Consider the following 12,438-nt stretch of genomic DNA (forward strand, 5'->3'; position numbering starts at 1 on the left):
GATGATGTCTCTCGTGGGAGCCTAGGAACAACAGCCTAAAATAGTATTAATATGTGTGGAATCGATTGCTAAACAAAATCACTAGCACAGGATTTGATAATATTTTTCCCTATATCATCTGATTGGGATAACCAGGGATGTTCATCCGAGCAAAGTAGGCTCTAACAGTCCTCCACAGTAAACAATAACAAGAAAGATGTAGGAGCTTCACAGCATATGGTCTAAGACTGAATCAATGATATTTGGTAGCAGTACTGTAGGCAGCATGTCAACTACTGAAGATCTGTGAGCTTGAGCAACTTTGCAGGATACAGTCACAAAGAGGTAAGTCGACAATTTAGTATTTATAAGAACAGGAGACAGGATCAAATGAAGAGCAGTGAAAGAGTAATTTATAGTGGGAGGTTCCAAACAGTCCCAAATGACGATTGTTTAGTCAAGTTGGCAGTGTCCAACTGCTGCACTCAGTGTAAACAATAACAGTGAACAATCACTTATCAAATAGAAAACTGTGCACATAAATTACAATAATAATCATACTTGCCACAGCAATCACAACAGTTATTACCACACACAATCTAAGTATCTTAAAACCTACTCAGGTACTGCTTCAATATTTTCTACTTTAGACCTAAGCATGTACTGATCAAACCTTTATAACTCTAGACCGTTTGAGAGCTTTCTGGTGCCCAGAGCCTCTAGACACCGGTTGGTAAGCCATCCTCGTATGAAAGGTAAAACAGTACTTCTCAGCAAGAGTTTTTTTGTGTTAGAATTAATTCCTCTCTGAACTCCTGTTTATATGTGTCGGCAGACTAACTGTGACAGATTTTAGCTGAGGATGAAGAGTGGGCAGACTGTAATATAACAGTTGATTTAAAAAGAGACAAAGAAACGCACCCAGAAATGTCACCCAGTTAAAGGAATGTAAGACCATTGTGGAAGAAGGCAACAATGAAAGGATGAAAGGAGAATGCAAATGTAAGCTGTAGTTTAAAAGCGCGACAGTAAGACACTAACTGAATTATGCCCTGTTTCATGTCAGCATTGTTTCACTGACACATGCATCGTATTTCTGTCATTTCTTTGGATATGGAGAGGACAAAATATTTGAGAAAAATAAATCATTATAAATGTATTCATTACTACACAACCTTCTCTATATATTTTAACTGTTTGTGTGGGAGGGAAGTAAAAAATAGGAATTTATAGGACTTGCTTAAAATAGATATTAGACATAAAGTCTAATAGAGTGAAATTTACTGGAAAAGAGGGAAACAAAGTGAGAGGTTTTTCCAGTCTGAGGAATAAATAATTTAAGAAATAATTTACCATTATAGATACAATAAATGCTGAACATCAAGTCATCATATTATTTTCTTCATTTATTGTTCAAAAATTAATCATTTCAAATCTTAATCTTAAATGCCTTAGTAACTTATGATGCCAAAAAAGTGTTATTCATATAGCCAAACAAAAAGACAGAAAATTGCTCTGTCCAGTATTGTTTTTTTCACACACTTTAGATAATTATACATGTTTGTGACGGCCCGAGTGCCGCAGGGCAAAGAGCAGGATGCACAGACCTCTCTAAGTGCAGACAGACATTTATTAAGTAAGACACAAATGATAAATAAGAAACGCCGATGGCACTCACACAACAGACTAGTGAAACGTGCAGTAAATGGTAAACAACAACTACAGTGACACGCGGTGAACATGAACATGTACAATGACCAAAGTTGGGGAACAACACACAGGGGTTTAAATACAAACATAAATGAAACAAAGAATGAGGTGCAGGTGTGTGTTTAAGAAAGGGGAGGGGCAACAAACCACAGGGCAGTCACACTGAACACACCCATCACTAAACTCCCACTGTGGCAGGCCATGCCGCGCGGGCAGTGGGGAGGGGAGTGTACCGTGACAATGCTATTATGTCAAGCTTTATAATCTTTTAGCCTTCTGAGTAAGCTGGTGACATGGAGAAATCTAAAAAGAAAATTTCATTCAGAAAATGTACCAATCCACCATAAGTCTAAAGTTAAAGAACATTGGAAGAGTAAAGTTCCATTCTGTCATCAGGTTTGTCATACTTGATCCACGTAAGATATCAAAAAAGACTCAGTTAACTTAACCAAAAAGAGATGAATGCTGGTTCTCTGTACTGTTGTATAGGAAGCAAGGTGTTTAGTTTAGGGAAAAGAGAAAAAAACAAGAAAAAAGAAAGTGGAGACTGGCTTGAGTAATGTGCTTTAGAGCATATCATGCACCCAAGATGACAGGGTGATTTAAGTTGCTTTCCTGTTTAGCGTTCTTTGTTTGAAAAAATCTCAATTGTTCATGTATCTACTCTAGATTCCTTGACATGGCTTTTCCCTGGATTGTTACCCCATGTATACGAAGACAAGGTAAAAAACAGCCGAGCACTAACATTGTATTAGATTCAGATGGAATTTTATTATCTGGCGCTGTAGATCGGAGAGATTAGCCTTATCAGAATGTGACAAAGGCAATGGCCATACCTTGGTCTAATCCCAGGCACAACAGGTGATAAACATGACCACCAGACCAGCATAGCAACCAGAGCACCCATTTCACCTGCTGAAGTGACATCACCCTCTCTCCTTCAGGAGGTGATGGTCTCTGTCACACTGACATATGAGATAATAAGGCATGCAGGATATGTTGAATTATGATTATGACAAATGTTTAATTATGATTATGAAACAGAAAAAAAAAAATCTGTTGTACCCAGTTGCACCTTTGGCCATCTGGATGATGTGATATGGAGATAGCAACTGCTGTACTAAAGTCTCATGGTAATAAGCCTCTGAATGCCACCTAAATAAGACAGATGTGAAAACATGTAGACATTATAGACTCATTTGTTGGGAGAGGATCAAAGTGATCCAATTTCTTTCTCCATTATCACAACACCAAACTTAAACTTAGATCTCTCCTCTGTTCCCACACAGCTCTTCAAATGACTATTCAAATGATTCTTGATTCATCCCAGAATTCAAGAAACAGACCAGAAAAACAGTGGCTTAAAAGAGGGCTGCATTTTGTCCAATCCCGGACGTGGCCTAAATAATACTAAAAATATATATTAAAAGAGAAAATATATATTAATATATATTAATATATTAATATATTAATGTTAAAAGAGAAAACTACAATTTTCAGGATAAATGTCGCTTTGTACAACAAAAAACAGAGCAGTTCTCTCTTATTTGGGTTTTCATCCATTAGTGATGACCAGTCCAGTGTTACAAGTGATATTGATGCTGATTCCCAGTTTAACCAAAATGTGCCTTTTTTGGAGGCAGACAGCATGGAGGAGGTGGACAGCATAGAGCAACATGAGGACACACAATACTCGAAGGGGAAGAGACACTTTGAGACTATTCAAGTTGACCCTTAGTCCTGTGCAAACATCTCTTCTTAGCAAGGGCTTGTCATATTTAGTAAATACAATCCATGTCTACTGTTTCCAACAAGCACACTCCATTTTCAAAGCTATCCACATTTACGTCTAAAGTAAACTGCAGTGCAGTGATAATTGTGTTTGCCAAGTTCATTGAGAGAGATCTAGAGGAAATGATTAAATAGGATAAAGGACCAAAGTACAGTAATCTTATTATGGAGGAACACAAAATATTAAATGATTTGAAAGACAATCCAGAGATTATAATAAGAACAGCTGACAAAGATGGTGGGATATTTATTATGGACTCAGAATACTATCAGACTACAGATTTTAAAACTTGCATATTTGGAGAGTTTTTGTTTAATTTGATGTAGAGTGTTTCTATGCCTGTATTGCTCATGAGGTATATCTATCTTCAGTAGCAGAGATTTTGACTGTACAAGAACCCCAGTCTCTGCATCCAAATGAATACTTGTTTGAAATAATGAATATTGTTCTATCCAAAAATGTCTTCCAATGTAAGGTTTGTTAGTATCCATAGGTCAAGGGGGATTGCAATGGGAACACCAGTAGCTCTTTCAATTGTATCATTAGTTGTGGTATTTTGGGAGGAGGTCATCATTTATAATGCACAATCCAACCTTTTTTCAAAATAGAGCGATGGAAAAGACATATTGATTGCATCCTTGTGCTCAAGAATGGTACAATTGAAGAGCTAAAAGAGTTTCATGAGTGTCTCAATGCAAGTGCCACCTTTTTGAAATTCACTTTAGAGTATCATCCATATTCAATCAACTTACTATAGATCTTACCATTCTCAGAAATCCTGCACGAGTCAAGAGCGCCGTTCACAGAAAACCAATGGAATGTAACAATATTCTCCATGCCTCAAGTAACCACCCTCAACATTACAAAATCAATATACCTAAAGGCCAGGTTTGTAACTGAGCCAGAATTGCTTTGACTTTGAGCATTTTAAAAAAAGCACACAATGTGAGAGATTCAGAGACAATATTGGAGTGCGGTAGTGATGATGCCTACCTACATGTTTCCAGTGCTTTCAGATCGGAGTTACTGGCCCCAAAAGAAAAGAAGTCTCAAGAAAATAAGATGCACTTCATTACTGAGTTTGACTGTCATCAACAGGTGCGTGGCATTATTAAGCGGCATTAGCATATCTTGCAAGCTGAGATATGTGAGGGTTGAGTGAGGATTTTACTCAATGCACATACTATAAGGAATTTAGCAGTGCACACATTCGTATTAAAACCTATGCAACACACTCTGCCCAGTTTGGTGGTCAATTATAAATGTGGCAGAGGCCGTCAGTGTAGCAAATGTCAAGTATTTTACATACTGGAGAAAGGTTTCAAATCAAACAGTTCATTAAATGCAATATCACCTCTGTAACCTGACCCTGTGGAAAAGCACATGTTGGCCAGACTGATTGTCCATTAAGACAGAGGATATCCGAACATAAACAGCCACCTATAACCTTCCATATTCTTTAAGATTTGTTGGGCTTAAGCATGTATCTACTCCAATCAGGGTGGAAATATTTCCAAGCGTACACATCGTACACATTGGAGACTTGGTCCTGCTGGATTTAAGATTATTTCAGCTTTAAATGGTTCCTCTGAGTCCTAAATAAAGGCTCGTGTAATTTTTGGCACCAACCTTTTTATTGGTTGATGTATAATTTTATGTCTGGCATATGAAAGTTGATGGTTTCCTTTCAAATTGTGTGCTACATGTAAAATACTTGTGTTCGCTTCCATTATTATCATCAGGTTCATATGTGAATGCACAAATTTTGGTTCACAAATTTCATAGATATCTCTGTGATTTTTACATGTATTAATTTTTCTTTTCTTATCTGGTTTGTCTGACCTTAGCATCTAGGCTGTATATAAGCCTAGAGTGCTGTTCTGAGGAGTTTGCCCTGATGAAGGTCTGTTAAGAAGAAACATTTACATTTTATTGAATCTTTCAAATGGTCTAAATAGTGCATTGAGAGGTGTGGTCCATATTTATTTACTACTGTGGCAACAAGTCACTGGCAAGAGAGAGTGACAGAGTAGGCTGAGCATGATAAGGACTCCTAGAATATTGTACGCCTCCCTGCAAACTGTGTATTAGTTTACATTTTCTGTTTGCTACATGAGATAAATAGTTGTTAATGGTTCAGGAATGTATATATATATTGATTTTGTATAATTATAGGCATAATATACACTGAGGAGACCGTGGACACCCCACCACTGCCAAGTTGCCACTGTTGGGCCCCTGGGCAAGGCCCTTAACCCTCAGTTGCTCAAGTTGTACTCAGTCATAATTGTAAGTCGCTTTGGAGAAAAGTGTCAGCTAAATGTCTCTCGTGAACCTCTTCCTCTCTGTACCAGTGGTGATTTCTTTTCAGTCTACTCACACGTCTTGAGGATAATTTCTTAAAGTGAATGTGAGTTTGCGGGGCAGCTGAACTGAACGCAACACCTTGCATTCTTGGCCTCAGCACTTTTCCAGCAGTGTTCTGCCCTTTGATTTGTTTGTCTTTTTTCTTATCTTCCCCCTATTTCCCCTGGTTGGAGTAGTCCCCTTCAGCTGGCCATTCAGGCATGCGGTGGCGCTGTTTGTGGCAGCAGACTGACCGGTGTGCTGCCAGTGTGGGAAGAGAGGACACCGTGCCAGTCGACATGATGAACCTGAGCTAGCGGGAAAGCAGAAACAGGGCTACTCTTTGAGGGGCGAGCAACCACTGGAAGGGACAACCCTCCGTGTCAGGCCCACTGCTGAGTAGCTCGGTTGCTGCTGCGGACATTAGGATGAGAGCAGTGCAGGTGGTAAAGCAGCTCATCGCCCTCATTGACAGGCTCATCGATGCCACTGCTGCACCACAGCTATGCTCCCTCACACTGCGCACCCAGCGCACCCAGCGGTTGGGGAGCCACGACCGTCCAACTCAAGCCCACCACCAGTGGTTGGCATGAGAGGGAGAAAGCAGCTTCTACTCGTAGTGGAGGGTCTGAGATGCGTGCGGTGGTCGGGGCCCGACCTCTGAGGTCAAAGGGGAGATGAGTGAAGCTGTCAGCAGCAATGAACTGCAGAATAAAGGCAGAGAATCCTGGCTCTGTGGCGATATTGCATGAGTGAAACCAGAGGAGCTGAACACGCAGCATCGGAGCAGGTTGGTGCATCTCTGGAGGAGAGATGGACATGAGCAGTGGACATGAGCAACACCCTCATCAGCAATGAAGACACTGAGCATGATGGAGAACTTGGAATAGGCAGACTAAGGGTAAATGTGACTGCTCGGACTCGGGACAGCCAGTTGTAAATAGGTCTTCAGGGTTGAAGTGTGTTGTGTGTTGATTTGGTCCCACCTTTTTCTAGATGGTACAGTATAGATGATTTCTATACCCTCTTTTGGGTTACCTTCCCCCCATATCCTGTTTAAAGTAGTTGTACGTGTAATTTGCTGTGTTAACTTTGTTTAAGGCTATCCTAGTGCAATAAAGAGTGTTATCCTCTATGGAAATGTCTTCTGCCTCTTCTTCTGCACCAGTGCTACAATATATTTATGTGAGTGGTCACTGTCACTAATTGTTGGTGTTTTTTGGTCAGTTGATTAAAAAGCTCATAAACAAACTCAATTTGGTTGAAACTTGACGAAGAGTGCAATGTGATATTTTCTTTTAAGATGAAACATGCAAACTATAAATAAACCATTTCTGAAAAAATCTGAAATCTTTTTTCAAATCTTCTTTTCAAAACCACATCATCTACATTAAAAAAAAATAACACAAAAAGTAACATCTCAATAACAAAGACGAAATTAATGAATTATCTTGCTGACGACAAATTGTTCTCAACCTGCCAAGACCAGGGCACAGAGAAACCAAATTACAAAATTTCCTTGTAGAGGAATAGAGGATGTGAGGTCCCATGATATTATCACAGGTTTTCAACTCCACTGCCCTTCACAGTTTGATGTTTTCCGTTCTGTCACAACTGAACATCAGATAATTATCAAGCCTCTGATCTGTATGACATGTAAACTTCAAAAGAAAAACTTTAAATGACATGAGAACAGAAGGTACTAAACAACATCCAAGAAATTCCATTGAACTTTACTACACACATGATAACGTGAAAGCCCCTGGCAAACAAGTGCTGATTATCTGCTTTAGGTGGGTGGGAAATGGAATCCATCAGAGGTTTGTAACAGCAGACCTGTAGCCAATCTGCCCGGCACTGTTTTTCATTTTCCTGCTCTAGCACACTGGCTTCAGCCTAAGTAAAGCTTGATAATTATCTGATGAACTAGAGTGGTTTGAAAGTGCACAGACAAGTGAGGCCCGAGGGCTGAAGTTCAGAACCTGTGGAAAAGAACATGGAATCTGTGGAAAAGAAAAGATAAGGATGGGCTTGGGAATGACTGGAGGAGTTTCTCTGAGACTTGGGGTCACACCTTTGACACTCACGGTCAGAATTGTCCCACATGTTCCGATGTGAGAAGACACAGCACAAAATGAGGCCTGAAATGGCCACAGTACATGATCACAGTAAGACTTAAATGAATGTCTGATTTATTAAAGTGGGTAAATGTTGAAATCTGAAAAGCAGTGAGCCATCATAAAGCTTGGGAAAAGAGTTAACCCTTTTGACACTAAGGTAGAGGTGTTAATAAATGATACTGTGAGTCATAAAAATATTTTAGTGGGGCCAAATTGAAATCCAGGTCAGGAAATTGATTTCAAAATCATGTACATGGAAAGTCAACACCTTGGAGACATTAATTCAATACATGTTTTAAGAAAGGAATACATTTTTCATATGCAAAACTGGACATTTCTAATTTAGTGAATTTAAGTAAATCAGATGGAATATGTAAATCAACACCAGTAAGTCGCTCTGGACAAGAGAATCTGTTCAATGCTGTGAATATAAATGTAAATGGGCTATTGTGCAGCGCTCTCATTATAAGCTTAACCCTCCCTCAAATGCATAAGTATGGCAAAGAAAAATGTTTTATATTTTTCTATGTATGCATCATGAACTATGCAATCAGGCTTGCATGACAGTTTTATACATAACACAACATACTTTTTCAGACCACACTATTTATACTTCATTTCAATGGTATGTTTAGACACTGTAAGTTTTGAATTTAGAGTGTGTCTGTCAGGAAAGTGAATTTTTAAGAATTAGTCACTGGACTAATAAGCCTCCTAGGTGCCCCTCATTATTACGCAAACACACTGTCTTGCCAGAGTGGGTTAAATAAAGTATGAAATTCAGTTATGAATATTAATTGTGTTTACATAAAGGAGAGCTGCTAATCTGTTAGAGCTAAAGGGATTGTTTGGTATAAAAAGCCAAAGCTATGAGAACGTCTTAGATATGCTTGAATAAATATTACTTCAACACTGATTAAGCTACTCAAGTTTCAATGTGTCCAATATAACCTTTACTGGAAAAATTGTGAGGCCTTAGGCAGCTCACATGGACAGGACTCAAGGATCATGTTGATTTGGAGGTAAATGACAAAGTTACCTATCTACAGAGTCCTGATAACTAAGCTTAGCTCCAAATTGATTTAAATAATTCTTAATTGGTTAGTAAAACTTTCCTCCCTTTTTCAGCACAAGTTCTTTATCAGGACTTTTTTCAAAGAAGAGACTGACCTTTTCCACTGAGCTTTGCCATGAGCAGAAAAAGTGATGACGATGCTATCCAATAGAAGGTGGAAGAATATTACCAAGACATTATAGGGCAATGTCTGCATCAGCAGGTCCTCTCTCGCCCCAAAACAAACAGATGACAAGATTTTAAAAATATTTTTATGATTGCATTTACAGAAGAAGTTCAATATATTTAGAACCAATATAATTCTAACTCTATATGTAATTTATTTTCTAGAACATTCAACAGGCTAACGATCCACAACAGGCCATCTTCATTGAACTCTAACCTCATGTAAACAATTATTTTACATGCAAAGTCTTTTTTAGACTTTAGGTGTTCTTTGTATATTAGGGCAGTTTCACACATCAAGTTAACTATCAAGTAACTATTCACGGTCATATTCTGTCTCTTGTGAGACAGAACAAGAAACTCCCCAGTGGCAGAGCTTGTATTGATAATGTGTGCTCATATGACTAATGATATACTGGCCAATTTAGGCCAGAAAGGGTGCTGAGCGATTTTCACAATAAATTCTGTTAATTCAGATTAATATTTTAATGCAATTTTCTAAACATTTGAAAGAAATTACTAATGTAGTGCCATTTTTCATCACGAGAAAACTATTGAGAAAGATATACTTGAATGGATATACCTAAATATTGTAACGCGAGGCGGCCCAAGTGCCGCAAGCTTAGCGACAGGACGCACAGACTCCAACGTCTGGGACGTACATTTATTAACGTTTAACATAGAACACTAACAGCACTCACAAGAATCACACACGATAAATACAAACGAGAAACGATCAACATTAAATGCAAATGATAAACATGTAATAAGAACAAACCTAACGTTTAACATCACCATTGAACATTTACACACCACACGTTACGGTAACAATGACCAGCGACGGTGCATTCCCTGACGTGGGTTTACATACACACAAACAAACGAGGTGCAGGTGTGTGCAGGCGTGGCCACAAACAAAGGTCCTCCTACTGCACGTGGCTGGCCAAACCACGTGCCGCGCGGGAAGTTAGCGTTCCGTGGCAAATATTAATATAAAAAAATGTTTCTTACATTGTTTTATTACTTGCACTAATCTACATGCACAATTTTGAGTGTGAAAGATGTTTAAAATAAAATATATTTACACTACTTTCACAACAAGCGGATTTGACTGCTACAGATTGTACTGGTTATTTTGCACATCCAAAGTCTATTCTAATAAAAAAAATACTTTCTTTGGATTAGTTGTCTTTTTCCAATGGCATTATATGGAGTAAATAAATAAATGAGCAAATAAATTGAATCTGTGAATGAATGCTCCCACTATAAACTGATAGAGTGGATAATACTGTGGTAAAATTATGGTATTAGGTGCGCTGAATTAAAAATAATCAGTATGTACAGTATGAACAGTAGCGGCAATCTCTTTAGAATTGCTCTTTTTCTTATTGAAAATATATTATACATCTTAATAAAAAATATCTGAAGACTAAATCTCTCCTTGATGCATTTCTAAAACATTAAAAACCTTAATTTTTGATTGTGCCTTTGATTTACACAAAAAAGCTTTAGGAAACCCTGTGGACTGTAACCTAATGTAAGTCTAATGCTTAAATTAAGCAAAAAAATGTACCTGTGGCATATGGCCACCTTAAAATGTTCTAAGTCAGCTCACTTCATCTATGAAAACAACAGCAGGGGACAGCAGATCAGTGATACAGATCAGTGTCTCATTTTCCAAAATCGCCATAGCATTTAAATTCATCTTAAATAAGAAAGCGTTCAGTGTTCTTGTTCTATCATTTAAAGATCTGTATTTTATGGTGTTTTCGGTAAACCTAGTCTAGATTAGTCTGTAGCCTGCTTCTAAATTTAGAAAGATTTTCACATTGTTGGTTAGTCAACTAAATGGCTAAATAACGAAATACACTTGTCGATGCTGTTGAAAAACAGCAGTATGAGCCAAGTGTCAAGGATCCAGCAGTTACCTTCCGTATGAGTAATTCTGCCCCATCTTCAATCCCAACTAATCTCTGTTTGTTAGAGATTAACCATGCTTCAAACAACCCACAGAGCGAGATCCAGTTTATGCCATTAAAAATTTCATGAATTTTGAATGGACCATATCAACAATTAATTTCATTTCCAGTAAAGCAAAGTTTTGGAAAGAATTATATGAAATTTACAGCTCTGATACTGACCACGTTTTTGTTTGCCTGTCACATTTGGAAGCCAGTAGAGTAAAAGAGACGTTTCAAATGACTGAATTTGGTAATTGGATAAAAGCTACTGAAAGATTCAACAGACACCAGAGAAATAGTGTGCACATTTCTGGATTGTTGAAACTCAAAGGGCAGGAACAATCATATCAAATTGGAAGTGTTGCTTCTCAAATCCATAGTGAACATGCAAAGAAGGTTGATGCAAATACAGTACCTAACAAACATTTGAGAGTCTTTACTTTTATGCTTGTTGATCTGGTATTGCATTTTGTGGTCACAATGAAATGAACGAGGCAGAAACTCATGGAAAGCTTTTGAGCTGATGGAGGTACGAACTATTGGCAACCCTCTAACTGAATGGCTGTTTAAGAAATGACAGAGATCATTTAGCTATGTTCACAGCAAACACCAGATTGAATTGATTGCTATTATGTTCAATCAGGTTAAAAGGAACATTAAACAGTAGGTACGTGAATCAAAGGATTTGCCCTCATTGCACTGTGCCAAGGCACTCAAGGGCATGTTTGATGACTTTAAGATAATCATTGACACTCTCAGTGAGATATCAGAAAATGTGAGCTGGTGGACGAATCAACAGCCTACTGACAGTAATAACGATCATTCTGTAATGCTGTTGGCCTGAGTGCCGCAGGGCGCGGGGCAGGATACACAGACTTTCTCGACGGTGAATGATGTTTATTAACATTAAACGCAGAGAACATAAGTGGCACTCACATAAGACATCCACGGTGAGCATGATTACACATCAACACTGAATGAAGAAAACATACACATTAATGGTGAGTACAAAGACTAACGTTACGGCTACTGCGATGTTTACACAGATCGACTTTAACACATAAGTAGTGACATAGCTACTTATGCTACAATGACCAACAAGGGTGCACACAGTGACAGGGGTTTAAATAGACAAATTAACATTAAATTAATATTAAACCCTGTGCACATGTGTGCAATCCCGGGGGGCGTGGTTACAAAACAGTACACATGTGAATCCCCCTGCACGCAGTGGGCTGTACCATGTGACTTGTGGGGGGAGGAGCATTCCATGACACTTTCATTTTGCTT

This window comes from Electrophorus electricus, chromosome 8 (genome assembly GCF_041902795.1).
Source record: "Electrophorus electricus isolate QZ-2024a chromosome 8, ASM4190279v1, whole genome shotgun sequence".
Taxonomy (NCBI): Eukaryota; Metazoa; Chordata; class Actinopteri; order Gymnotiformes; family Gymnotidae; genus Electrophorus; species Electrophorus electricus.